A 27,624-nucleotide genomic window follows, 5' to 3' on the forward strand; every position below is an offset into this window, starting at 1 on the left:
CAAGAATGTATTGACTATGTTAAGTGAAGACTTACTGTATAAGAATATCATTTAGAAATAGGCTAATCGCAGAGAAAAAAGACACAAGAGTTTAGGATGTTTGCCTCTAGAGACAGAGAGAGTAGAGAGAAACGTGGCAGAAGAATGCTGTTTTTTACTATGAGTCTCTTAATATTATTTTACTTCATACAGTATATACATTGTATTATCTTGATAAAAATAAAATCAATTTTTTATTATTATACTTTAAGTTCTAGGGTACGTGTGCACAATGTGCAGGTTTGTTACATATGTATATATGTGCCATGTTGGTGTGCTGCACCCATTAACTCATCATTTACATTAGGTATATCTCTTAATGCTATCCCTCCCCCCTCCCCCTCCCCCCACCCCACCACAGGCCCCAGTGTGTGATGTTCCCCACCCTGTGTCCAAGTGTTCTCATTGTTCAGTTCCCACCTGTGAGTGAGAACATGTGCTGTTTGGTTTTCTGTTCTTGAGATAGTTTGCTGAGAATGATGCTTTCCAGCTACATCCATGTCCCTACAAAGGACATGACCTCATCCTTTTTTATGGTTGCATAGTATTCCATGGTGTATATGTGACACATTTTCTTAATCCAGTCTATCATTGATGGATATTTGCGTTGGTTCCAAGTCTTTCCTATTGTGAATAGTGCCGCAATAAACATACGTGTGCATGTGTCTTTATAGCAGCATAATTTATAATCCTTTTGGTATATACCCAGTAATGGGATGGCTGGGTCAAATGGTATTTCTAGTTCTAGATCCTTGAGGAATCACCACACTGTCTTTCACAATGGTTGAACTAGTTTACAGTCCCACCAACAGTGTAAAAGTGTTCCTATTTCTCCACATCCTCTCCAGCACCTGTTGTTTCCAGACTCCATAATGATTGCCATTCTAACTGGTATGAGATAGTATCTCATTGTGGTTTTGATTTGCATTTCTCTGGCCAGTGATGATGAGAATTTTTTCATATGTTTGTTGGCTGCATAATGTTTTCTTTTGAGAAGTGTCTGTTCATATCCTTCACCCACTTTTTGATGCAGTTGTTTGTTTTTTTCTTGTAAATTTGTTTGAGTTCTTTGTAGGTTTTGGATATTAGCCCTTTGTCAGATGAGTAGATTGCAAAACTTTTCTCCCATTCTGTAGGTTGCCTGTTCACTCTGATGGTAGTTTCTTTTGCTGTGCAGAAGCTCTTTAGTTTAATTAGATCCCATTTGTCAATTTTGGCTTTTATTGCCATTGCTTTTGGTATTTTAAACATGAAGTCTTTGCCCATGCCTGTGTCCTGAATGGTATTGCCTAGGTTTTCTTCTAGGGATTTTATGGTTTTAGGTCTAACATTTAAGTCTCTAATCCATCTTGAATTAATTTTTGTATAAGGTGTAAGCAAGAGATCCAGTATCAGCTTTCTACATATGGCTACCCAGTTTTCCCAGCACCATTTATTAAATAGAGAATCCTTTCCCCGTTTCTTGTTTTTGTCATGTTTGTCAAAGATCAGATGGTTGTAGATGTGTGGTATTATTTCTGAGCACTCTGTTCTGTTCCATTGGTCAATATCTCTGTTTTGGTACCAGTACTATGCTGTTTTGGTTACTGTAGCCTTGTAGTATAATTTGAAGTCAGGTAGCATGATGCTTCCAGCTTTGTTCTTTTGGCTTAGGATTGTCTTGGCAATCCGGGCTCTTTTTTGGTTTCATATGAACTTTAAACTAATTTTTTCCAATTCTGTGAAGAAAGTCATTGGTAGCTTGATGGGGAAGGCATTGAATCTATAAAATACCTTGGGCAGTATGGCCATTTTCACGATATTGATTCTTCCTATCTATGAGCATGGAATGCTCTTCCATTCGTTTGTGTCCTCCTTTATTACGTTGAGCAGTGGTTTGTCATTCGCCTTGAAGAGGTCCTTCACATCCCTTGTAAGTTGGATTCCTAGGTATTTTATTTTCTTTGAAGCAATTGTGAGTGGGAGTTCATTCATGATTTGGCTCTCTGTTTGTCTGTTATTGGTGTATAAGAATGCTTGTGATTTTTGCACATTGATTTTGTATCCTTGAGACTGCTGAAGTTTCTTATCAGCTTAAGGAGATTTTGGGCTTAGATGATGGGGTTTTCTAAATATACAATCATGTCATCCGCCAACAGGGACAATTTGACTTCCTCTTTTCCTAATTGAATACCCTTTCTTTCTTTCTTTCTCCTGCCTGAATGCCCTGGCCAGAACTTCCAACACTATGTTGAATAGGAGTGGTGAGAGAGGGCATCCCTGTCTTGTGCCAGTTTTCAGAGGGAATGCTTCCAGTTTTTGTCCATTCAGTGTGATATTTGCTGTGGGTTTGTCATAGGTAGCTCTTATTATTTTGAGATACAGTCCATCAATACCCAGTTTATTGAGAGTTTTTAGCATGAAGGGCTGTTGAATTTTGTCAAAGGCATTTTCTGCATCTATTTAGATAATCATGTGGTTTTTGTCTTTGGTTCTGTTTATATGCTGGATTAGTTTTATTAATTTGCGTATGTTGAACCAGCCTTGCATCCCAGGGAAGAAGCCCACTTGATCATGGTGGATAAGCTTTTTGATGTGCTACTGGATTCAGTGTGCCAGTATTTTATTGAGGATTTTTGCATCGATGTTCATCAGGGATATTGGTCTAAAATTCTCTGTTTTTCTTGTGTCTCTGCCAGGCTTTGGTATCAGGATGTTGGCCTCATAAAATGAGTTAGGAAGGATTCCTTCTTTTTCTATTCACTGGAATAGTTTCACAAGGAATGGTACCAGCTCCTCCCTGTACCTCTGGTAGAATTCAGCTGTGAATTCGTCTGCTCCTGGACTTTTTTTGGTTGGTAGGCTGTTAATCATTGCCTCAATTTCAGAGCCTGCTATTGGTCTATTCAGGGATTCAACTTCTTCCTGGTTTAGTCTTGGGTGAGTGTATATGTCCCAGAATGTATCCATTTCTTCTAGATTTTTTAGTTTATTTGCATAGAGGTGTTTATAGTATTCTCTGATGGTAGTTTGTGTTTCTGTGGGGTTGGTGGTGATATCCCCTTTATCATTTTTTATTGCGTCTATTTGATTCTTCTCTCTTTTCTTCTTTATTAGTCTTGCTAGTGGTCTATCAATTTTGTTGATCTTTTCAAAAAACCAGCTCCTGGATTCATTGATTTTTTTAAGGGTTTTTTTCTGTCTCTATCTCCTTCAGTTCTGCTCTGATCTTAGTTTTTTCTTGCCTTCTACTAGCTTTTGAATGTGTTTGCTCTTGCTTCTCTAGTTCTTTTAATTGTGATGTTAGGGTGTCAATTTTAGATCTTTCCTGCTTTCTCTTATGGGCATTTAGCGCTATAAATTTCCCTCTACACACTGCTTTAAATGTGTCCCAGAGATTCTGGTATGTTGTATCTTTGTTCTCATTGGTTTCAAAGAACATCTTTATTTCTGCCTTCATTTCGTTATGTACCCACTAGTCATTCAGGAGCAGGTTGTTCAGTTTCCATGTAATTGAGCAGTTTTGATTGAGTTTCTTAATCCTGAGTTCTAGTTTGATTGTACTGTGGTCTCAGAGACAGTTTGTTATAATTGCTGTTCTTTCACATTTGCTGAGGAGTGCTTTACTTCCAGCTATGTGGTTAATTTTGGATTAAGTGTGATATGGTGCTGAGAAGAATGTATATTCTGTTGATTTTGGGTGGAGAGTTCTGTCGATGTGTATTAGGTCTGCTTGGTGCAGAGCTGAGTTCAATTCCTGGATATCCTTGTTAACTTTCTGTCTCGTTGATCTGTCTAATGTTGACAATAGGATGTTAAAGTCTCCCAGTATTATTGCTGGGAGTCTAAATCTCTTTGTAAGTCTCTGAGGACTTGCTTTATGAATCTCGGTGTTCCTGTATTGGTGCCATATATATTTAGGATAGTTAGCTGTTCTTGTTGAATTGATCCCTTTGCCATTATGTAAGGGCCTTCTTTGTCTCTCTCTTTTTTTTTTTTAGACGGAGTCTTGCTCTGTTGCCCAGCCTGGAGTGCAGTGGCACGATCTTGGCTCACTGCAAGCTCCGCCTCCTGGGTTCACACCATTCTCCTGCTTCAGCCTCCCGAGTAGCTGGGACTACAGGTGCCCACCACCACACTTGGCTAATTTTTTGGGGTGTTAGCCAGGATGGCCTCAATCTCCTGACCTCATGATCCACCTGCCTCAGCCTCCCAAAGTGCTGGGATTGCAGGCTTGAGCCACCGTGCCTGGCCTCTTTTTCTCTTTTGATCTTTGTTGGTTTAAAGTCTGTTTTATCAGAGACTAGGATTGCAACTCCTGCCTTTTTTTGTTTTCCATTTGCTTGGTAGATCTTCCTCTATACCTTTATTTGAGCCTATGTGTGTCTCTACATATGAGATGGGTCTCCTGATTACAGCAACTGATGGCTCTTGACTGTTTATCCAGTTTTCCAGTCTGTGTCTTTTAATTGAAGCATTTAGCCCATTTACATTTAAGGTTAATATTGTTATGTATGAACTTGAACCCGTCATTATGATGTTAGCTGGTTATTTTGCTCGTTAGTTGATGCAGTATCTTCCTACCATCGATGGTCTTTACATATTGGCATTGTTTTTGCAGTGGCTGGTACGAGTTGTTCCTTTCCATGTCCTGCTTCCTCCAGGAGCTCTTGCAGGGCAGGCCTGGGGGTGACACAATCTCTCAGCATTTGCTTGTCTGTAAAGGATTTTATTTCTCCTTCACTTATGAAGCTTAGTTTGGCTGGATATGAATTCTGGGCTGAAAATTCTTTTCTTTAAGAACGTTGAATATTGGCCCCCACTCTCTTCTGGCTTGTAGAGTTTCTGCCAACAGATCCGCTGTTAGTCTGATGGACTTCCCTTTGTGGGTAACCCGACCTTTCTCTCTGGCTGCCCTTAACATTTTTTTCCTTCATTTCAACTTTGGTGATTCTGACAATTATATGTCTTGGAGTTGGTCTTCTCAAGGAGTATCTTTGTGGCGTTCTCTGTATTTCCTGAATTTGACTGTTGTCCTGCCTTGCTAGGTTGGGGAAGTTCTCCTGGATAATATCCTGCAGAGTGTTTTCCAACTTGGTTCCATTCTCCCCATCACTTTCAGGTACACCAATGAGATATAGATTTGGTCTTTTCACATAGTCCCATATTTCTTGGAGGCTTTGTTCGTTTCTTTTTACTCTTTTTTCTCTAAGCTTCTCTTCTCGCTTCATTTCATTGATTCGATCTTCAGTCACTGATACCCTGTCTTCCAGTTGATCAAATCGGCTACTGAAGCTTGTGCATTTGTCAGGTAGTTCTCGTGCCATGATTTTCAGCTCTATCGGGTCATTTAAGGACTTCTCTACATTGATTATTTTAGTTAGCCATTCATCAAATCTTTTTTCAAGGTTTTTAGGTTCTTTGCAATGGGTTCGAACTTCCTCCTTTACCTTGGAGAAGTTTGATCATCTGAAGCCTTATTCTCTCAACTCGTCAAAGTCATTCTCCATCCAGCTTTGTTCTATTGCTGGCGAGGAGCTGCATTCCTTTGGAGGGGGAGAGGTGCTCTGATTTTTAGAATTTCTAGCTTTGCTGCTCTGTTTTTTCCCCATCTTTGTGGTTTTATCTACCTTTGGTTTTTGATGATGGTGATGTACAGATGGAGTTTTGGTGTGGATGTCCTTTCTGTTTGTTAGTTTTCCTTCTAACAGTCAGGACCCTCAGCTGCAGGTCTGTTGGAGTTTGCTGGAGGTCCACTCCAGACCCTGTTGCCTGGGTATCAGCAACAGAGGCTGCAGAAGAGTGAATATTGCTGAACAGCAAATGTTGCTGCCTGATCATTCCTCTGGAAGCTTCGTCTCAGAGGGGTATCCGGGCGTTTGAGGTGTCAGTCTACCCCTAGTGGGGTATGTCTCCCAGTTAGGCTACTTGGGGGTCAGGGACCCACTTGAGGCAGTCTGTCAGTTCTCAGATCTCAAACTCCGTGCTGGGAAAACCACTACTCTCTTCAAAGCTGTCAGGCAGGGACATTTACATCTGGAGAGGTTTCAGCTGCCTTTTGTTTGTCTATGCCCTGTCCCCAGAGGTAGAGTCTACAGAGGCAGGCAGGCCTCCTTGAGTTGCGGTGGGCTTCACCCAGTTCAAGTTTCCAACCTGCTTTATTTACCTACTCAAGCCTCAGCAATGGTGGGTGCCCCTCCCCCAACCTCGCAGCCACCTTGCAGTTAGATCTCAGACTGCTCTGCTAGCAATAAGGGAGGCTCCGTGGGCGTCAGACCCTCTGAGCCAGGTGTGGGATATAGTCTCCTGGTGTGCCTTGTGCTAAGACCCTTGGTAAAGCGCAGTATTAGGGTGGGAGTGACCCCATTTTCCAGGTGTTGTGTCAAGGTTTCCCTTGGCTAGGAAAGGAAATTCCCTTCCCCCTTGCCCTTCCTGGGTGAGGGGATGCCTCACCCTGCTTCGGCTCTCACTCGCTGGGCTGCACCCACTGTCCTGCACCCACTGTCCGACATGCTTCAGTGAGATGAACCCTGTACCTCACTTGGAAATGCAGAAATCACCCGTCTTCTGTGTTCCTCACTCTGGGAGCTGGAGGCTGGAGTTGTTCCTATTTGGCCATCTTGGAACCACCCCCCGTATTTGGGAAATTTTTAGCTATTTAAAGAAATTATTATTACTGCCGCTTTCTGTTGCTTCTTCTGGGACTCCCTTATGCATTGTGAGGAAGCTGGATGATGTCCCACAGATATCTGAGGCTCTTTTAATTTTTTAATTTTATTTGCTTTTTGTTTCTCATATAAGATAGTCTCAATTAATCTGTCATTAGTTCATTGTCACCAAGTTTACTGATTCTTTCTTCTGTGTTCTGTGACCTCAAATATGCTGCTGGTCAGACATCCTAGTAAATATTTTGTTTCTGTTATTGCCTTTTTCAACTCCAGGATTTCTATTTGTTTCTTCTGAAAGATAATTTCTTTCTGTTTACTGTTATTTTCTATTTGATAAGACATTATTTGTATACTTTAATTCATAGGCATAGTTTCTTTTAGTTCTTCGAACATATGTATTATAGGTGATTTAACACCTTTATCTAATAAATCTAATATTTTGGTTTTGGTGGGGACAGTTTCAATCAGCTGCTATTTTCCCTGTGTATAAGCCACACTTTCCTTTTTGCATATAATTTGTTGTCAAAACTGAACATTTTATTTATTTATTTTTAATGTTTTTTTTTGTTTGTTTTTCGTTTTTGTTTTTGTTTTTTCTGAGACAGAGTCTCACATTGTCACCCAGGCTGGAGTGCAGTGGCACGATCTTGGTTCACTGCAACCTCCGCCTCCCAGATTCAAGTGATTCTGTTGCCTCAGCCTCCCGAGAAGCTGGGACTACAAGCATGCACCACCACCCCCTGCTAATTTTTGTATTTTTAGTAGAGACGAGGTTTCAAGCTTTCACCATGTTGGCCAGGCTGGTCTCAAACTCCTGAACTCAAGTGATCCCCACCTCAACCTCTCAAAGTGCTGGCATTACAGACATGAGTCACCACTCCTGGCCCAAAACTGAACACTTTAAGTAAATGTTAACTGTCAACTCTAAAAATTAGATGACCTCCCCCCCTTAATTTGTTATTTGGTTTTGTTGTTGTTGCTATGTGTTTTTTGAGTGATTTTTTCCTTAAAACCTGTATTCTTTGTTGTGTGTGGCCACTAAAATTTCTGCTCTGTTATCTTTATGGCCACTTAATGATTAGTGGGAGATTAAGCCAGTAAGTTTCCCCGCCTTTGTGAAGGGCCTCTGTGTATGTGTTGGGGGATGACCTCAATGCTCCAGCAGACTGTCTACTACTCTGTCTTAGCCTTAGCTTTCACTTTCTGCTTGCACAGAGCCTCAAAGTCAATCAGAGGTGAGAACTTAGAGTTTTCTCAGGTCTTTTGTGATCATGCACAAGTCACCAATATGCATTGCTCTATAGATTCCCAGAAATATGTTAGACCTTTTTTAAAACCCCTGTGAACATTTTTCTCTACAATTTTTTTCTTTAATTTTTTTGTAAGCCTCTTGTTAGCTCCAACTATTAAAGCCATCTCCAACACCTGCATTGTTAAACAGTTGCCACTGATTATTTTTGACAAATATTCTGTAGGTAGCACTGGTTGCATAGAGGCAGTTCTGAGTCAGCTGAAGTGAAGACAAGTCCTGAAAATGGAGCTTAGTGAGATGGGTCAAATGGTGACTATTCTATGAGAATGGACATTTGGGAACTCTTAAAACCGTAGAATGTAGAATTTAAAAAGTGTTCTAACCTCTTAGTGACTGTTCAGCTGCTAGTTTACACAGCTACCATAATAGTGAAGCTTTTGGCTTTTGGCCTAGTCTACAGCTGGAGAAGAGGATGGGATTAGTGCAAATTAAAATGCCACGAGATTCGCTCTTCATATGGAAATTCAGCCACTTCTCTTGAATAAACATTCTTTGGATTATTTTAAGTTTTTAATTTCCAGAGTTCTGAAAAAGGTGATTTTGACAATGTAGCCAGTGTTATTACCTCAGAGGTTCTAATTCAATAAATCTGAGTTAGGGCCTGGGAATTACTTTTTCTTCATTAATATTCTCCCAAGTCCTTTGTCTATTCCTTTTTAGATGTTTTTGCTCTTCTTCCTTTGCCTACTCCTTAAATATTTGGTATTTCCCAATTTCTATGGGTTTTATAAATTCTCTTGATCCCTTATACATTGTCTATGGATATGACATGCTTGATAGAACCAGCTGAAACATTTCCCTTGAGCACCAGTTTAATGTCTCAGAGACAGCCCCTAATTTAGCATATCTTAAAATGAACTTATCATCTTCTACATTTATTTTTATCTCTATATGCCCATGTGTACAACACTGTTCAGTTCTTCATTGAATAATTAATTAATTAAATAAATATTTATTGAGTGCCTATGAGGTTCTATAGGCCCTGAGGGTACAATAGTGACCTAAACAAACAAATATTTACCTTTCCAGAAAGGTATATTTCTAGCGAAAGAGGCAAAGCAAATAATTAAAATATGTTGCGTGTCTGATATTGAGAAATTCTTTGGAGAAAAATGAGCAGGGAAGATTGCTAAGGAGAGCCAAGATGAGGATAAAAGTTGCAGTTCTAAGTAGGATGTTTAGGGAAGTCATCACTGAAAAATTACCATTTAAGCAAAGATCTGAGGAGGCGATGGAGCAAGCCACGTGGGTATCTGGGGGAAGACTGTTACAGGATGAGGAAACAGCAGCTGCACAGTGTGAGGCAGGAGTGTACCTGGCATTTTGGGAAAATGATGAGGTAGCCAATTGTGCCTGGCTTGAGCAATAGGAGAAGGCTCAGACAGGTAATAGGAAATATGATTGTCTTGGTCCTGAATTCCTGTTTTCTTAAAAACTGGGAACTATCCTTCAGAGATTAACTAATTTCTATCATTCTTCTCTTTGTCCTTTGTCCTCTACATCTTGCAAGCTATCACATTTTATTGATTCCAACTCCTATGTTACTCTTCTGCCGTGCTCTTCATCCTTGATACTTTTGCCTTCATTTGGGCTTTCATTGTGGTCACCCAGCTGGTCTGCTGCCAGGCTTACATGCTATATTCAACACTCATTCACGAGATATTTATTGAATACCTTCTGTGTTCTAGGTCCTGTGGTATGTATTGGAGATAGAATGGTTATTAAACTTGAAATGATCATTGCCCTTAGAAAAGTCATAATAACTGGTGTATACAGACTGTTAATGACATAGCATTGTAATAAGCACTTTGAGAACAAGCACTCTTAGTAGCACATGGGGGGCTGGTAGGTCTGATTTATGAGTGCAAACTCTCCAGAGTAAGCTATACTCCTGTTGCTATCTGAAAGATAAGTGGGAGTTAGACCTTCAGAGAGAGAAGAAACACTGTCCAAACAAAGGGACCACTTGTACAAATGCCCAGAGAATGGAACCGAAAACAGTTTAGTGTTACCAGATACAGCATAGGGGAAAGTGGCTCAAAATCAGCCCGGACAGGTACAAAGGAGCCAGATCATACATGATATCTTTAGGCTCTGTTTAAAGTTTTGGTTGATTAAATGATTTGGTTGACCAAAATGATAATTTTAAACGATCATACAATAATTTATCTCCCAGAATTAAAACCCACCAATGATTCCCTGCTGGCTTTAGGTTAAATTTAAACTGTATAACATAGCACCTGAGGTGCTTTAATCTGGCTTTTGCCTCTTCAACATCAGCTCCCACAGGCGCCACTCGTTTGTTTATACACTAACAGCAAAGAACTGCTTATAACTACTCCCCAGAAGAAACATTTCAAGTCTCCAGGCCACAACAGATTCTAAGAGCGCTCTTTGGTCCTTGCCAACCTCATGAATTCATTTTTGTCCTTCAAAATTAATCTCAGATGTCATCTTCTATAAGAATCGTTTCCTGAAAATTCAAATAGAGCTAATCATGTCCTATTCTGTGGTACCACCACTTCTGTATGATCTTTTCTTGCAGTTATCATAATCTGCAAAACCTGTTTACATGTTTAACTTCTCCACTAGTATGAGCTCTTTGAGGGTCTGTGGATTTTTTTTTTTATTTTTATTTTTAGTTTGTGCATATTTTAGCATAGTGCCTCTCACTTAACTGAACTTAATAAATAGTGAATTTAGTTACTCTAATAGAAGGCTTGGTTTATTTTTACCAAAAACCAATGACAATTATTTATAGGAAAGAACATAAATTTATAGGTCATTTAAATCACAAGACTGTGATAGTGCTCGTCACACTTGTTATTTATTGAATGATAGCCAACCTTATTATAACATAATTTTCATGAGAACAGAAAGCTTATCTGCCTGTTGACTGCTCCCCCTCCACAGCTAGCACAGTTCCTGGCACGTAGAAAGGTATTTCACAAGTACTTGTCCCGATCCCACTTGGTACATTATTATAGTTTATATGCTTTTTTAAATTCTTTACTTTCAGTCACATAGCGATATGGTCACCATTAAATATTTAAATAATTTTGTAAGTTATTATTTGAATCAAAACATCTGTTCATTTTTGTTTTACTTTATTTTTTTCTTCTTATTATACTTTAAGTTCTGGGATACATGTGCAGAATGTGCAGGTTTGTTACATAGGTATACACGTGTCATGGTGGTTTGGTGTACCCATCAACCCATCATCTACATTAGGTATTTCTCCTAAGGCTATCCCTCCCCTATTCCCCAACCCCTGACAGGGCCTGGTGTGTGATGTTCCCCTCTCTGTGTCCATGTGTTTTACTATAATAATGCGTTAAAATTTCGATTTCTGGTTATTGTTTTTTTAAAAGCATAGTATTTTATCATAGACAATAGGTTGTCTTCTCCAAAATGAGTACTTAAGTCCTAAAAGCATGAAACTACCTTCTAGGCACTTCAGAGACCTTGAGCAGTATCTCTTATCCAGCCCAAGCTCAGGTATTCCTTACATAGCAGCCTGCAAAGCATCCACCATAAACACTACTACAAATGCCTCACAGATAACATCTCAGAATTATCTCATCACTGGTGGCAGTTCCGAAAAGAAGAAACTTAGATAGCAAGTAAATATTTTTAAAAGATATAGCCTTACTAGTAATCACTGAAATTGAAGAAGTAGGATTTATTAAACCTTTCTCACTATCAAAGTTTTTTTATTTCTTTGATACTAATAATACACATAGAAGTACACATAGGAGTAAGTGTGCTGTGAAATGGACTCTCTCAGATGCCACTGGTGAAAGTGTAAATTGGTTTAACTTTTTTATTCCAGAAGACAGTTTAACAGTATATGTTGAAAATATTTAAAATGTTCATATGCATTAATATCTCAAAAATATTCATCACAATGGAAATGTTTTAGAACTAGATAGAGGTGGTGGTTACACAATATTGCGAATGTATTAAATGTCATTGAATTGTGCACTTTAAAATGGTTAATTTTACATTATGTGAATTTCACCTCATTCTTCTTTAATAATTATCCTAATGAAATAATACACTAACATTAATTAGAGTGTTAATTTCAGCATTATTTACAATAGTAAAAATTTAAAAATAAAATAAATGTTTAATAGAATAGTGATTGTATATGATCCATCATATGCTAGAATACTGTGCAACCATTGAAAATAATATTTTAAGGGATTTTTAATGATATGGGGAAGTGCTCAAGAGAAAATGTCATGAAAAATGTTGAATATAAAATTATACAATTAAAGAGTTATGCAAAACAAGCATACACAGCAAAAGACCTAAAGAAAATTATAAGTGTTACTTGAACTCCTTTAAGCACATGAAGCCCTTGTCTCAGGGGTTTAAATGGCAGGTTTTTCTTTAGTCTCTTGCTGTTTTTTGGCCATTTGGGACTCTGATTTTGTCAGTGGTCTGCTCATTATACCCAGAGCTTAAACCTTCATGGTACGAAGAGCCAAGACAAGAGAAAATGTTACTAGTATACCAACTTGGGAGGTTATACTTGGCTGTTTATACTGTCATTTAACTATAAATTGGTTAAGTATGATTTGGAGGACTAGCTTAGAGCATCAAAGTTATTGAATATTTACCATGTGTCTGACCATATACTAGATATGTTCACATCCATTATTTCCTGTAATCTTTTTTAAATTTTATTTATTTTATTTATTTTTATTTATTTATTTTTGAGATGGAGTCTCACTCTGTCGCCCAGGCTGGAGTGCAGTGGCACCATCTCAGTTCACTGCAAGTTCCGCCTCCCGGGTTCATACTATTCTCCTGCCTCAGCCTCCCGAGTAGCTGGGACTACAGGCGCCCGCCACCACACTGAGCTAATTTTTTTTTGTATTTTTGTAGTTTTTTTGTAATTTTGGTAGAGACAGGGTTTCACTGCGCTATCCAGGATGGTCTCGATATCCTTACCTCGTGATCTGCCCGCCTTGGCCTCCCAAAGTGCTGGGATTACGGGCATGAGCCACCACGCCCGGCCCCATCATTTCCTGTAATCTTTATAAAAACATCGTAAAGTAAAAAACTGCTTTTTTACCTACTTTACAGATGGAGAAACAAAAAGGGCCATTTACTTTCTCTGGGTTACACAGGTAGTTAATCGAGACTGAAACACTAGTATTCTGTTTCCAAATCTATGCTTGTTCTCATATACCACACAGCTGTTATTCCTCTATGCCACACTGGACATCACAACACAAAGCCTCAAATACAAACAGCCCTCAGTTTGCAGATAAGTTGTCTTCTAACTATATTTCTGTTTTGTTGTTGTTGTTATTATTGTTTTGAGATAGGGTTTCTTTCTGTCTCCCAGGCTGGAGTGCAGTGGTGCAGTTGGCTCACTGCAACCTCTACCTCCCAGGCTCAAGCGATCCTCCAGCCTCAGCCTCCCAAGTAGCTGCGACTACAGGCATGTCCCACCATGGCCGGCTAATTTTTTTGTAATTTTTGTAGAGATAGGGTTTCACCATGTTTCCCAGCCTGGTCTTGAGCTCCTGAGCTCAAGCAATCCACCCACCTTGGACTCCCAAAGTGCTGAGTTTACAGGCGTGAGTCACCACACCCTACCCTAACTATATTTCTCAATTAGAAGTATATATATGTAATGCTTTTTCTCATAGGTACAGCATTATACTCATTAAGACTCAACCCCCAAGAGTGTTTCTCAGGTCTGAATTGGCAAATAACTCAAAACTCATAATGCCTCTTCCATGACAATTGCTAATATTTAGTTAAGCTTTCCTTGTGCAGGTACTAACCCTTTTAATCCCCTCAACAACTCTAGTAAACAGGAGCATTATCTCTGTTTTCATAAAAGGAAGCTGAAGTACAAAGTCAGACAGGTAATTAGTACCAAAACCAAGATTTGGATCCAGGCAGTCTGAACTTGCCCTGGCTTTAGTACCCTTCTTAACATGGTGTTTCAGGCAGCAATCAAAATTGGCACTCAAGAAGAAATCTATGTGCTCTTTAAAATTTGTCTGTGTTCTGAAAGTGTGTGATACATACTGGCTCTCAACCCTGGCTGCACATCAGGAGTTTTCTGGACATACAGAACCCAAACCCAACTATGGAAATCAGTGTTAAGTTGCTCCACAGAGGCCGGGCACGGTGGCTCACGCCTGTAATCCCAGCACTTTGGGAGGCTGAGGCCGGCGGATCACGAGGTCAAGAGTCCAAGACTAGCCTGGGCAGCATGGTGAAACCCCGTCTCTACTAAAAATATAAAAATTAGCCAGGCATGGTGGCGGGTGCCTGTAATTCCCAGCTACTTGGGAGGCTGAGGCAGGAGAATCGCTTGCACCCAGGAGGTGGAGGTTGCAGTGAGTCGAGATCGTGCCACTGCACTCCAGCCTGGATGACAGAGCAAGACTCCATCTCAAAAAAAAGAAAAAAAAAGGATGCTTCACAGATTGTTTTGGTGTGGTATATAAGGGAGTTATGAAAATGTGGAAATGTATCCGGACATTACAATAAATAATGAGTAGTGTGGCCATTACATGCTATAGAGAACAATCATAGCTTTTGGAATCAGGTGAGAAAGCTTCCTAGAGGTGATGGCATTTTCAGTGGTCATGTGAAATATCATGGGAAACTGTTGAGCAGCATCATTTCAAGGGATAGGATGTACTATAGGAGAAGGATAAGCAGAAGAGATTTATATGTTTTTTCATTGAAAATTATAATTAGGGATGAACTTGCATCTAAGCTCCTTAGTATTAGATTTTAAATCTTAGTCCACCAAATTTTAATTTGCTTTATATCAGTTCTTTAAGAATTACAAAGGAATTAATAATCCTTCCCTCTTTTTAGCTTGCATGGCATTTTATTTGTACCTCTACTTTTATAGTGATTTGTGTGTATTTGATATCCTCAACTCTGTGTTCTTAAAACATCCAAGTACCTAAAACTTGTTTTGCACGTAGTAGGAGTTCAAAATATTGTTATATTGAATTATGAGAAAAGACTCAGTTATCTTCTGTATTATTAGTTTTATAGAGGAGCTGTGATGTATATATAATGCTAACAATATGGAAGTCTAAATTGGAAACATAAATCCAATTATATGTAATATATGGAAACATATACAATGGAGTTAATAAATTATTTGTAGCTTAGAGAGCCAGGTTTATTAACAAAACAGAAAAGATGTTTGGTAAGTGAGCTTTTGTTATTTGTTCAGAGATATATTTTAGTCATGGTATTTAAATATCATTGTTAAACTGATGATATTTATTTACTATAACCCGTTTGGAGAAGTAATGGAGAAGTAAGCAATACCATATAGAATCTCTATATTTGAAGCATAAAAGAGAGGAAGAAAGGAAGGAAGATAGTTAAGCAGGTAATCAGAGAGGAGAATTTAAAATGTATGTCATTGTAATTTTGTCCCCTCATAAGAGGTTACAGTGACTGGCTTAAGGTAGAGGACCTGGAATGTCAGGTTTTCAGTAAACTACAAAGTACCACACCTACTGAGAAAACCAAAGTGTGTGCTGATCAAGAACATGCCATGCAGATGGGACTGAGCCAGTGTGGATTTAAACTTCATTCCCTTTATGTGTTTTCCACCACGTCTGTCATTGAAGAGACCCATGAATTTAAGTATTGACAGACACACTGGACATTTTACCCTTTAGCCCAGTTGAGGGGTGTGTCAGTTTTTCACAACAGTGAGGAATTTGTTGTCACAAGGCCCAAAAGCATTTATGGGATAAAAGCCAGGCTAGTAGTAAATCTTGTTATACTGCATACTATCTTTATATTATGTTAAATAGATACACTTTGCTTTTTTCCAGGAGGAAATTGTGGCTTGAATTCTAATTAATAAATATTTAATTGAAAATATGTGTTCAAATGGGTTTTACAAGGTGTTATTTTGGAAAGGGCTTTTAATCCTTAGAAGTTTGAGTTTTTTATGATTTTTTCTTTTCATTTTCCATATACAATATGACCAAAATTGGGTATTAGTATAACTTGTTGAAGCGAGTTTCCTCTGATTTGAATTAAAATCTCTCTGGACAGAAATATGTTAGGAACTGGAAACATCTGTGTAGGTCTCTTCGTCATTGCAGTAGTACTCCCATAGACTTTCTGTATTACTCCATTAAATAGGAAATAACTAAAAACCCCAAGCCCCAAATTACAGATATATTATTTTTCTTTTGAAATTTTCTGTTTTGGAATTGTGAATACATTTTTACTTACAAAACTATGTAGTAAATGGATCTAGATTTCTGGGGAAATGTTCCCAAAGATCACACCATCCGGGGCATCTGGGGAGAAGGAGGCATTGATTGATTTCAGATCATTGTTGAGAACTACACCACTGGAAATGAGAGGAGACCATGGGGAAGAAAATTCCAGAGGCAATTCATGCCTTATAACATCCCTGGGCCTCTCATGCAGTTTCTGTTTTGGTAATGAACAAAGCTCTACCTTGATAAAGCAGGTCTTATATATTAAATGTTAGTGTATTATCCATCATCAATAATATATTTTAAACATTCATGTCCTACTGTTCATTCTTAATCTTAAACTTTTGCCACTCATAATTTTCCTTTGAATTACTTTTCTCACTTACTTTTTCGTTTTCTTCCCCTCCCCTTCCCACCTGCAGGGTTTCACTTTGTTACCCAGGCTGGAGTTCAGTGGTGCTGTCTTGGCTCACTGCAACCTCTGCCTCCCAGGCTCAAGCTACCATCTTGCCTCAGCTTCCCAAGTAGCTGGGAGCACAAGTGTATGCCACTGCACCTGGCTAATTTTTTTCTGTATTTTCTTTGTAGAGACAGGATTTCACCATGATTCCCAGGCTGGTCTTGAATTCCTGAGCTCAGGCGATTCACCCACCTCAGCCTCCCAAAGTGCTGGGATTACAGGTGTGAGCCACTGCACCTGGCCTTATTTTCATTTTAATATGTGGTGCTGGCATTTTATAAGCTACCTTGATCACTTTGGAATAAAACAGAGACAAATAAATATTTTTAAAATGTGATAAATAATAGTTTCGGCACAACCATAAGCTATTTTCAGAGGAAGCATAAAACAGCATGAAAAGATGACATAGAATACTAGACCTAAGTTCTGGTTCCAACTCTGCCATTTTCCACCAGAGATTTTACTTCTTAATCTCAGTTTTCTCATCTGGTAAATGAGGCTAACACCTGTACTCTAAGATACTTTAAGTACCCTAAGGTACTTAAAGAACATTGTATTTGAAAAGGTATATGGCATAAACCAGAAACTTCGTAGTAAATATTAGTTAGATCTGGATCAGATTTTCACAGTTTGGGAAAAAGTATTTTCATTTTTATCCCTTCAAAATCTGCCATTCCTATGGCTAAGTTGTTAATGGTTTGTTCTGTTCATTAGGAATATGAGTCAGGGCACTTTAAATTCAGAGAATCTGATTCATTAAGACCTGATAAATGCTGCATTTGTGCTGTATCTGGGGACCTTCTCCTGGAGAGGAAGTATTACTCTATGAGCCTCCATATTGCCTCTTTGCCAGTAGACAGCATCCACTACCAGAGAAAGGTGTTTTTCTAGCCTTCAAAGAAGGAACATAAAGCACATTTTCTTATAGAAGCTGTGCTATAAATAGCATTACTTTTCTTTTTTTTTTTTTTTCACCAAAGGCTATTTCACTCTTAACATAATTAAACAGTTGTGCATTTGTGAGAGCATAACTTTGCTCCTACATCTTTTATTGCAAATGGACCTTTCCCTCAGCTGGATGTAGACTAGTCTTGTCAGTTCCACGTTGGCCTTCATTCTAAGCCTGCTTTTTGAAGATTAGAACTTCCTTTAACCTGTTTCACATCCAAGCCAACAAACTCTTATCTCCAGATGATTTGTGAATGAAGTAGGATTGTATTGTTACTTAAAAACCTTTTATGGATTAATGAAGAACCGTATGAGTATTCTTTTCACACTTGTATGTTGTTTTGGAGTGGAGTTAAAAACTTAATAAAAAACAATAGGCACAGTGGAGGGGGAAAGAAAAACTTTTGGTTAAAGTGCTGGGATAATTTTTAAAGATGTTAGAATACCCACTTTTCCCCTTTTCCTCAGTTTGCTTTATTTTAGAAGGTATGCCTTTTAGCATATGGCTTCATCTTTGAGACTGATGACTTGCTATAAATTTAATAGAATAATTTAGAGTATAAATAGAGTAATTCAGATATATTTTGTATTAATGGAATTGCTAAGAATACAGTCAAGGCCTAGTTCTTAATATATAGCCACATATCAATATCTTTTCTCAAGTATTCTCTTAGTAAGAAAATGAATTAAAAGTAGAGATACACAGATTCGAAATATGTTCGTGTTGGGAGGTGGTACAATGCTAATAATACTTCTTGAGGTATTATTTATGTTGAAGGTATTATGTTGTGGAGCTTAAATGAAAAGCTCTTCAAATTGCAAAATATAAAAAAAAAAGAACTACATTAGTAATATTTTTTATTTGTTTGTGTAAAGGACATTTGAAAGAAATGGGGAGAGCTGGATGCTAGCCCTTCTTCTGTCACTGACTATGACCTTCAGCAAATCAACCTTTTTGCTGTGTGTTCCCTTTATCTGGAAAAGGAAGGCAAACTCTCAGGGACTGCTAAGGTTCGTTTCAGATATACATTTCTGTTTCTATTAAAACTTTAGATAAGAATTTAGTCATATACTACATAAAATGTTGCTTTTCTTGGGAGTTATTTATAGTATATAATTTTATATTGCAAACAACTCTTTTACAGTATACAAAAATTCCACTTTATTCTTTTTTCCTAAATGGTTACTGCTTAATACATTGTATTTCTTGTCCAGGTTTTTTCATTTTTAGAAAGAAAATATCTTTTTTTTTTTTTTAAGGTAAATCTCCTTTCCTTCTCAGTTCCTGCTACCTCTCTCTCTTCACCACCTCACTTCTCCCCAAAAACCCACTCCCACACTTTAAAAGTAACTCTGGCAATCACAGAAACCTACAGAATAATGACATAGGCACCCTGACAAATTCTGGGGCACTACTCTGCAGTAGCAATAGACCAATGCCTGACGACTATGCTGTGAAAATATAACTCAGAGGAAGCAAATGTATGCATAATTGACCCAAATAATATGATTTTATAGCATAACATAGTTTAAGGAGAAATGTCATTTCTCCATTTTCTTGCACATATTGCTTTTCACCTTTTCTTCTCTGTACTCTCTGCAAAAAGTAATCACAACCATGAGTCAGTTTCACAGCTACAAATATTAGTCCTGGTACCAATATATAGTTTACATACACTTAACTTTTTCACTGATGCATTTAGCTTTCAAGAAATTACTACTCTTTAATAAACCCACATCGGTGGGCAGTATGTGACCACAAACACCCCTATCTTTGGGTTAACCATCCAGTCTGTTTTAGCCATCCATTCAGCTGTGAGCTCTAATCCAGAGTGGGACATTGAGCAAAGTGAAGATCCAGAAATAACCCACTGGACTTAGCATCTCATTGACCAAAGAAGCTCTGGCTTTATGGAGATGCTGGGATCTGGACCTGAGCCCTCCTGGTCAGCATCTATTACCTGACCCAAAGGAACACAAATGATGTTGAACAATTCAAAAGAAGGAGGCCCTAAGATTCAAGGCAGAGGACTGTTAATGGGGACCGAGAAAGACTTTAAAGCTAAGGAAAAATTTAAAGCTTAGTAAGAAGAATCTTACTTAGATTGAGGAAGTATTATCCACACAAAGAAAGTATTTGTGGATCCTACAAATGACTTTAATCCATACTTGTTTTTTTTCTTAATAGTATCTTCCTTCACGTTGCAGTAGGAGTATAGCCGTTTACTAGGGGAACAGACAGGCTGATTATTTGGGACAATGTTTCACATCCTTGACTCTTGTTCTGGTGGATGTTTGTTCTTCCTATAATTTGGATCATACCAGGAACTGTAAGGAGTATTTCTTGAATGAGTTAGAGCATAGACTGATATTATTATTCTTTGAATTTTTCTGTGTTTTCTAGTATCCTGATACCAGGCTCTTATTTTGTTACCATTTTGAATTGAGAAGTTACAAACTACATTACTGTAACAATACTTTGCTATTGTTAGTGTATTTTCAGCTAGTTTGCCAAAATTTCACCATCATTTAGGGCTAAATTTACTTTGTCGGAACTATCACTGTGGTAATTATGGATGCCTAATGGTTTTGCTAATGTAATAAGTGATGTGAGTGGTCTGCTCATATGGTTTGAAATCCCTTGCCATTTTGTGCACATCTGCCTTCCAAAGGCCAGCTCCTGTAAGCCTTTGAGCTTCTAGAAGCCACTAGGGGAAGACCTTAAGCAGTGATTGGCAGGTTTCAGCATACAAACACACTAACTTCTTTGGCCCTTACTTAATCAATTCTAAGGAATGTGCCTATACTATTTGTCAGAGTTTCCTCTACAGGATTAAGCTTCAGTTGGCCCCTGTGATTGCTATCTTAATATATTAGCTGCCTTCCCATCTGTTATCATGTTCCCCACTCCCCTGTCCGTTTACTGAGACCCTCCCAAATAACTTATCTTCACTCATTCCTTGTCTCAGAGTCAGCTTCTGGAGGAACTCCAACTAAGACAACTACCTAATTAACCCAACAATTAGAATCATTCACATTTAGACTGATGTTAATTTATTTTACACTGTTACGATAAATTGTTTAGAAAAAAATTGACAATTTTTCTAAATTGCTATAAGGGTGATCTGTTTGAATTTATTTGAGATGTAAAATATTTAGGATGACAGATCTCTTTTCATTTTTTTGTGACACAACATTGTTAAAATTGCTGGCTATCAAATACTAATAAAAATTAGCAATAGTGTGTGAGTAAAAGGGTGTTACATGGTCACTCTTTTATTAGCATTCTAAACCTAATTTTTAGTAAAATCAATATAAGTAATAAAGTCTTAACACTGATAGAAGTAATGAAAAATACATTCTAACAAACAAAAAAGAATATAATTCTAACAAAAAGTTTATATAGATCTATAGTCTAAACTAAAATGAACCTTAATACCTCTAAAATGCTCAAATGTAAATGTTTAGGGGCACCTAAAAATGCCAAAGAACTGAAAACAATAAAAGATGGTAAAGAAATAAGATCCTAAGACACTAAAAACTATTATTCAGAGAACTTAATGTAGCAAATAAACTAATAAAATATTTAACAGCCACCTTGATACTAAAAGTAAGATGTAATAAAATACTCAAATGAAAGTATTAAGACAATCCACTTTATATCTCCACCCATCTTATCTGTCTTGGCCTGCTTTTCCTCAAACCACCAGCATGTTAAGATAATTCAGTATACTTTTCTTGTTCTTTTGCTTAATTTGACCAGTTTTGTTTATATCACAAGTTGAGAAACTGCCACGTATTTTTTCTAAATGTTTTGATTTTTTAAAAATGTTCTTTTATACTTCAAATAACTCCACAGACATTGCAGTATAATGAATAGGATCATAGGTCTTAGAGCCTAAGCATGGACCTTAGGCCCATTCCTGGGTCCAATCCTGGCTCTGACACTTTCTTGCTAAGTGACCCAAAGCACTTTACTTCTTCTCTTAGCTTTGATTTCCATCTGTTAATTTGGGGATGATCAGAGCATACTATCCATAAAGTTGCTTTGAGAATTAAATAACTTTTTTTTTTCCCCCAAGACGGAGTTTCGCTCTTGTTGCCCAGGCTGGAGTTCAATGGTGTGATCTTGGCTCACTGCAACCTCCGCTTTCCGGGTTCAAGTGATTCTCCTACCTCAGCCTAGCAAGTAGCTGGGATTACGGGCATGTGCCGCCACGCCTGGCTAATTTTGTATTTTTAGTAGAAACGGTGTTTCTCCATGTTAGTCGGGCTTGTCTGGAACTCCCCAGCTCAGGTGATCCGTCTGCCTCAGCCTCCTAAAGTGCTGGGATTACAGGCGTGAGCCACCATACCCGGCCGAGAATTAAATAACTTAAGTGTACAATATATGCCCGGCCGAGAATTAAATAACTTAAGTGTACAATATTTAGAATAGTGCTTGATGTGTATGAATGTTCAATAAATGTTCAATTTTTTTCATGTAGAAACAATGTATTATGGGTGAAATTAGAATTTATAAAGTTGAGTTGAGATAAAAAGTGGTTGACATATATAACCACTTTTATATAATGATTAGTATGGGGAAAATGCATTCTAATTACCAGACTACTGACTTCAAAAATGAGTGTTTGAAACACAACTCGTTTGTAAAATACTACATTTTTTACTAATTTTTTCATGTAGTGTTTACTATTTTTCTAGTAAGGCAAAGGAAAAGTGAATGGTATGCCTTCTGTGTGCAAATCAGCACTTTTATGTCATTGCATGTAATCCACAAACAGTCCTACTAGGTGTCAGAACTTCGTTTAAAAGGAGGAAGCTGAAATTTTACAAGGGTCCAGGGATTTACTCAGATAGTAGCCCTGTTGTAATGTAGTCTCTTTAACTCCAAGCTCAAAGCTTCTGCTACTGTCTTCTGTTATTAACAGGAGAGAGGTTTGATACATGTAACAACTGTTATGCTACAGGCACCAACCATTCTGGCATCACAGTGGATGCCAGAATACTAGAGGATCCCTGCTGTACCAGGCGTTAACCTTAGGGAATATGGAGGTGTGTTGGTGGGGGTAGGGTCCATAGAGAAGGGGATATTTGGAGAGCTTGGAGCAGTGGCCATTTTCCAACCGATATTTAAGTATTATATTATTTATTATTTTAACAACTAGTACAGCCACACTGTTCTTTCTGACCAAACATTAGCCTTATCAAAATTTTGATATAACTAGTGTTATTATTAAGTATAAGAAAAAATTTAAAGACCACATTAATTTTTGTTTTCATGTTATTTCTACAAGATGTTTTTAGGACCAGGCATAATTGAGAATTTCTTCCTTGTAATTCTTGCTAAACCCTAAGTACATAAATATTTGGTCCTGTTTCACTTACATTGATTGATTAATCACTGGTTGTTTCATTTCCTGTTGCCATAGCAAGAATACCTGAGACTGGGTAATTGATAAGAAAAGATAAATATTTCTTACAGTTCTGAAGGCTAGGAAGTCTAAGACTGAGCAGCCAACATCTGGTGAGGGCCTTCTTGCCTTTATTATTTTCAGCCATTTTTTAAAACCATTATGAACTTGCAGTAATTTAGAGGAAGAAGCTTACATATTAATGTACTCTGTCCAAAATATTTCTTAATCTATTATAAATATCATAAAGGACTTTATTGTTTACTTGTTTTCCAAATGTGAATTTGTCTCATTTATAACTTTCCTCTTGTTACATATTCTTTATCATCAAAGAAGAATAAAACATTGTTACCTAACAATCTACATACTATCTGCTCAAATTTGCTAAAAGATCCAATCTCTTTATTTTGTAATTTGGAAGCAACACAAATCACTGATTATATTTGTTCCTCTTTTATCTTTTTTATGTGGTAGAAAATTTATTTGAATTACAGATGTTAGACAGTGAATATATTTTCTTCATTTATATTGTAATATTACATAGAATGTCATTCATTTCATTCTAATGCTTTTAGCCTGAACCATATGAAATTACCAATATTCGACATTTTTACCAATAAAAAGGACAATTTCACCAATTCAACCCAATTTAGAAGCATATATTGCCAAAAATATTGAGTACTTTTGAGGTAATCTTTTTATTATCTCCATTTATGAAGTGAATGCTTAATTTTTGTTTCAGTTACTAATGGTTAGTTGTTCTCTGTTGCAACTAGCCAATGAATAGATGTTTTTATATATTTTATATTTTATTTTTCCTGAAAATCATACTAAGATTAATTTACGTGTATTGATTTGCAGTCTTCTGTGCCAATTTAAGATTCTATGTAACATATTTTTATATAGGACATATTTTATTATAAATATCTATATCTATATCTGCAACAATATCTACAGCTGTATTCTTAGTGCCATAAAATCACAAGAAAATCATAGCATTATAAAGGCCAGCAATATAGGGAACATTTAATATTTGATTAGTTCTAAGTAGCATTTGAGGCTATGTGTGAGAGGCAGTATTAAGCCTTAAATCACTCATATGGAGCAAAATGGCTGATAATATTTTGGTTTAAACGTTTGAATAGTTATTTTTCTGCATCGTCATTTCAGTTCATTATAAACAGAGAAGATTCAGCAAGTTTCTGGAAATACTTAACATACTTCACATTTTATTTTATGGCTTTTGAATTGTCACCTATGAAATCTAAAATTATGTTCCATTTATTTTTTTGTGTATCTTAAAAAACTTGACAGGACAATTCTCTAAATGTAAAAAAAAAAAAAAATCTGATAAACAAGAATGACTTAGAAGTTCTTTATGGTTGCACTTGCTCATATTCAGATTTTATTTTTTGATTTGTGAATTATCACCAAGTCAATAATGGCCCCATCTTTGTTTACTCCTGTACATAATTTGTATAATCCAGAAATCTTTTTTTGCTTATAAGGGTTTTATTTTCATGTCAGTGTGTTATTTTCCCTGTCTAAACTCTTCATTATTTGTCAGATTGGCATAATATTGTGCTGCTCTGGGTAAGATTTGAAATATTATTCTCTTCTGGTAAAAGATACCTGTTTCTAGACATGATAAAAATCAGGCATTACTGCTGGCTTACAGAATTCCTTACATAAAATGGTTTCTTTTACTGTTATGAGTGCCTGCACCAAAAATCTACAGAAACTCAGAGCCTAGTGTTTCTCCCCAGTGCTGGCTGTTTTGATGCTGTAGTCACATTAACTTACCTAGTTTTCCTACATCACTGCGTATGATATGATACTCCTGTTCTTCTGTATATTTGCATTTTCTCTGCCTCTCATTTAATTTTTAAGTATTTTCACATGAGGGTACTTCTCCACCTCCTTGCACAGAGTTCTGACACCTCTCCCTGCTATGTTTTTATGTGTGTGTGTGCCTACTGGAAATTTTTGGAATTATTTGTGCCTATTGGAATTTGTTTTAGTTATGTCAGAAATTTTCGTTTTGCTTTGTTTTCTTCTGCATTTCTTTATTTTATAACTTCTTAATTTATTCCTAAGATGTAGCTACTTATTGCATTTTTTTTCTTTTGTCAATTATGCTGCCTGAAGTGTTTTCGCTTGAGGATTTATTAATGAGGATTCTTTATTTGGGGGTTTTGTTTCTGTTTTTTTGATAATTTTTAAAGTCACATAGGCTGAAGTACGCATCATCTAAAAGATTATGCTTTACATTCTCAATGTCATAAATACTGGACAGAGATTGTTTATATAAAGTCTTATAACAAATTTGATCTTTGCATATAAGCAATTTATTTGCTAATTTTAATCATCTATAGCTGCGTTTTGACGCTACTCCTTTAAAACATATCTACAGGAAAAGAATTTTTAGTCTTTATGTCCATTAAATGGTATTTATTTAAAAATTTTTTCTATCAATTAATTCAAATATATCTGCCCTCTAATTCATTCCCCTCAAATTAGTCTTAATTATCAAATACTGATTCATGAGTCTACCATATTTTATTGTTTAAACCTATAAGATTTCCTTTTGTTTTTATACAGAGAATGTCTTCTAAGTAGATTTTAAGCTCTGATTCAATATTTTCTGCTTTAGCTCCTACAACACCCTAGTGGTTTGTTCTGTTGAACATACTGGAGTCACTGTTAGACCTATTCATTTCTTTGCTACTACCATATAAATAAAGGATTGTGGTCTACATTCTAGATTTTTTTTAAGCATTGAAGACGATTTATGATAGCTTAATGAAATGTATCTTTATAATAGTGTTTTTCTTGGAATGGTAGTGTGTTACATGTCCAATGCCCAAAAATGTTATCATTGTACCATTAAAATACTAGAAAATATGTGAACGTCCTTTAGGATCTCCTAATTTTTGTTGATAAAGACAACAGCACATCCCTCCATCCTCTTCCCACTCCAGAGTCAGGGACCCATTTTCTATTTTATCACCAACAAGAACGTCATTTTTTTGTTGAGCCAAATCCCAAATCTTTTGCTGTTTTTTATCTGGTGATTTGTTTGTTTGCTTGCTTTATTTTGTTTGTAATGGTGGCCCACCACCAATTTATTATGTTTGTTTTCGCTTTGGGGTTAGTTAAATATGTTAGGTAATGGACTGCTGACTGGTAAAACTAATGCCTATATTTTACCATATTGCTTAAGCCTCTCTCTCTCTCTCTCTATATATATATACACACACACACAAACACACACTTTAAGTTTAAATATATACTTTAAGTTTAAATATATACTTTAAGCCTATATATATATATACACACTTTAAGTATATATATATACTTTAAGTTCTAGGGTACATGTGCACAACATGCAGGTTTGTTACATATGTATTCATGTGCCATATTGGTGTGCTGCACCCATTAACTTGTCATTTACATTAGGTATGTCTCCTAATGCTATCCCTCCCCTCTCCCCCTCCCCACAATAGTCCGCAGTGTGTGATGTTCCCCTTCCTGTGTCCAAGTGATCTCATTGTTCAATTCCGACCAATGATGAGAACATGCGATGTTTGGTTTTCTGTTCTTGCGATAGTTTGCTGACAATGATGGTTTCCAGCTTCATCCACGTCCCTACAAAGGACACGAACTCATCCCTTTTTATGGCTGCATAGTATCCCATGGTGTACATGTGCCACATTTTATTAATCCAGTCTGTCACTGATGGATATTTGGGTTGATTCCAAGTCTTTGCTATTGTGAATAGTGCTGCAGTAAACATACGTGTGCATGTGTCTTTATAGTAGCATGATTTATAATCCTTTGGGTATGTCCCCAGTAATGGGATGGCTGGGTCAAATGGTATTTCTAGTTCTAGATCCTTGAGGAGTTGCCACACTGTCTTCCACAATGGTTGAACTAGTTTAAGTCCCATCAACAGTGTAAAAGTGTTCCTATTTCTCCACATCCTCTCCAGCACCTGTTGTTTCCTGACTTTTTAATGATCACCATTCTAACTGTGTGAGATGGTATCTCATTGTGGTTTTGATTTGCATTTCTCTGATGGCCAGTGATGATGAGCATTTTTTCATGTGTCTGTTGGCTGTATAAATGTCTTCTTTTGAGAAGTGTCCATTCATATCCTTTGCTTGCTTTTTGATGGGGTTGTTTTTTTCTTGTCAATTTGTTTGAGTTTTTTGTAGGTTCTGGGTATTAGCCCTTTGTCAGATGAGTAGATTGCAAAACTTTTCTCCCATTCTGTAGGTTGTCTGTTCACTCCGATGGTAGTTTCTTTTGCTGTGCAGAAGCTCTTTAGTTTAATTAGATCCTTTTTTTCAATTTTGGCTTTTGTTGCCGTTGCTATTGGTGTTTTAGACATGAAGTCCTTGCCCATGCCTATGTCCTGAATGGTATTGCCTAGGTTTTCTTCTAGGGTTTTTATGGTTTTAGGTCTAACATTTAAGTCTCTAATCCATCTTGAATTAATTTTCATATAAGGAGTAAGGAAAGGATCCAGTTTCAGCTTTCTACTTATGGCTAGCCAATT

General features: G+C 37.1%; 1 protein-coding gene across 15 annotated transcripts in view; it reads left to right on the forward strand.

Annotated features, from left to right (window-relative positions):
- Positions 1-27,624, forward strand: part of MBD5 (methyl-CpG binding domain protein 5) — a 509,020-nt gene that overhangs the window by 136,801 nt on the left and 344,595 nt on the right. For 2 of the 15 annotated variants that reach the window (XM_077956508.1, XM_077956505.1), the window contains exon 1: positions 18,522-18,660. The gene's annotated coding sequence lies outside the window, so the exon portion shown is untranslated. 15 annotated transcript variants of the gene reach the window in all.

This window comes from Macaca mulatta, chromosome 12 (genome assembly GCF_049350105.2).
Source record: "Macaca mulatta isolate MMU2019108-1 chromosome 12, T2T-MMU8v2.0, whole genome shotgun sequence".
NCBI lineage: Eukaryota > Metazoa > Chordata > Mammalia > Primates > Cercopithecidae > Macaca > Macaca mulatta.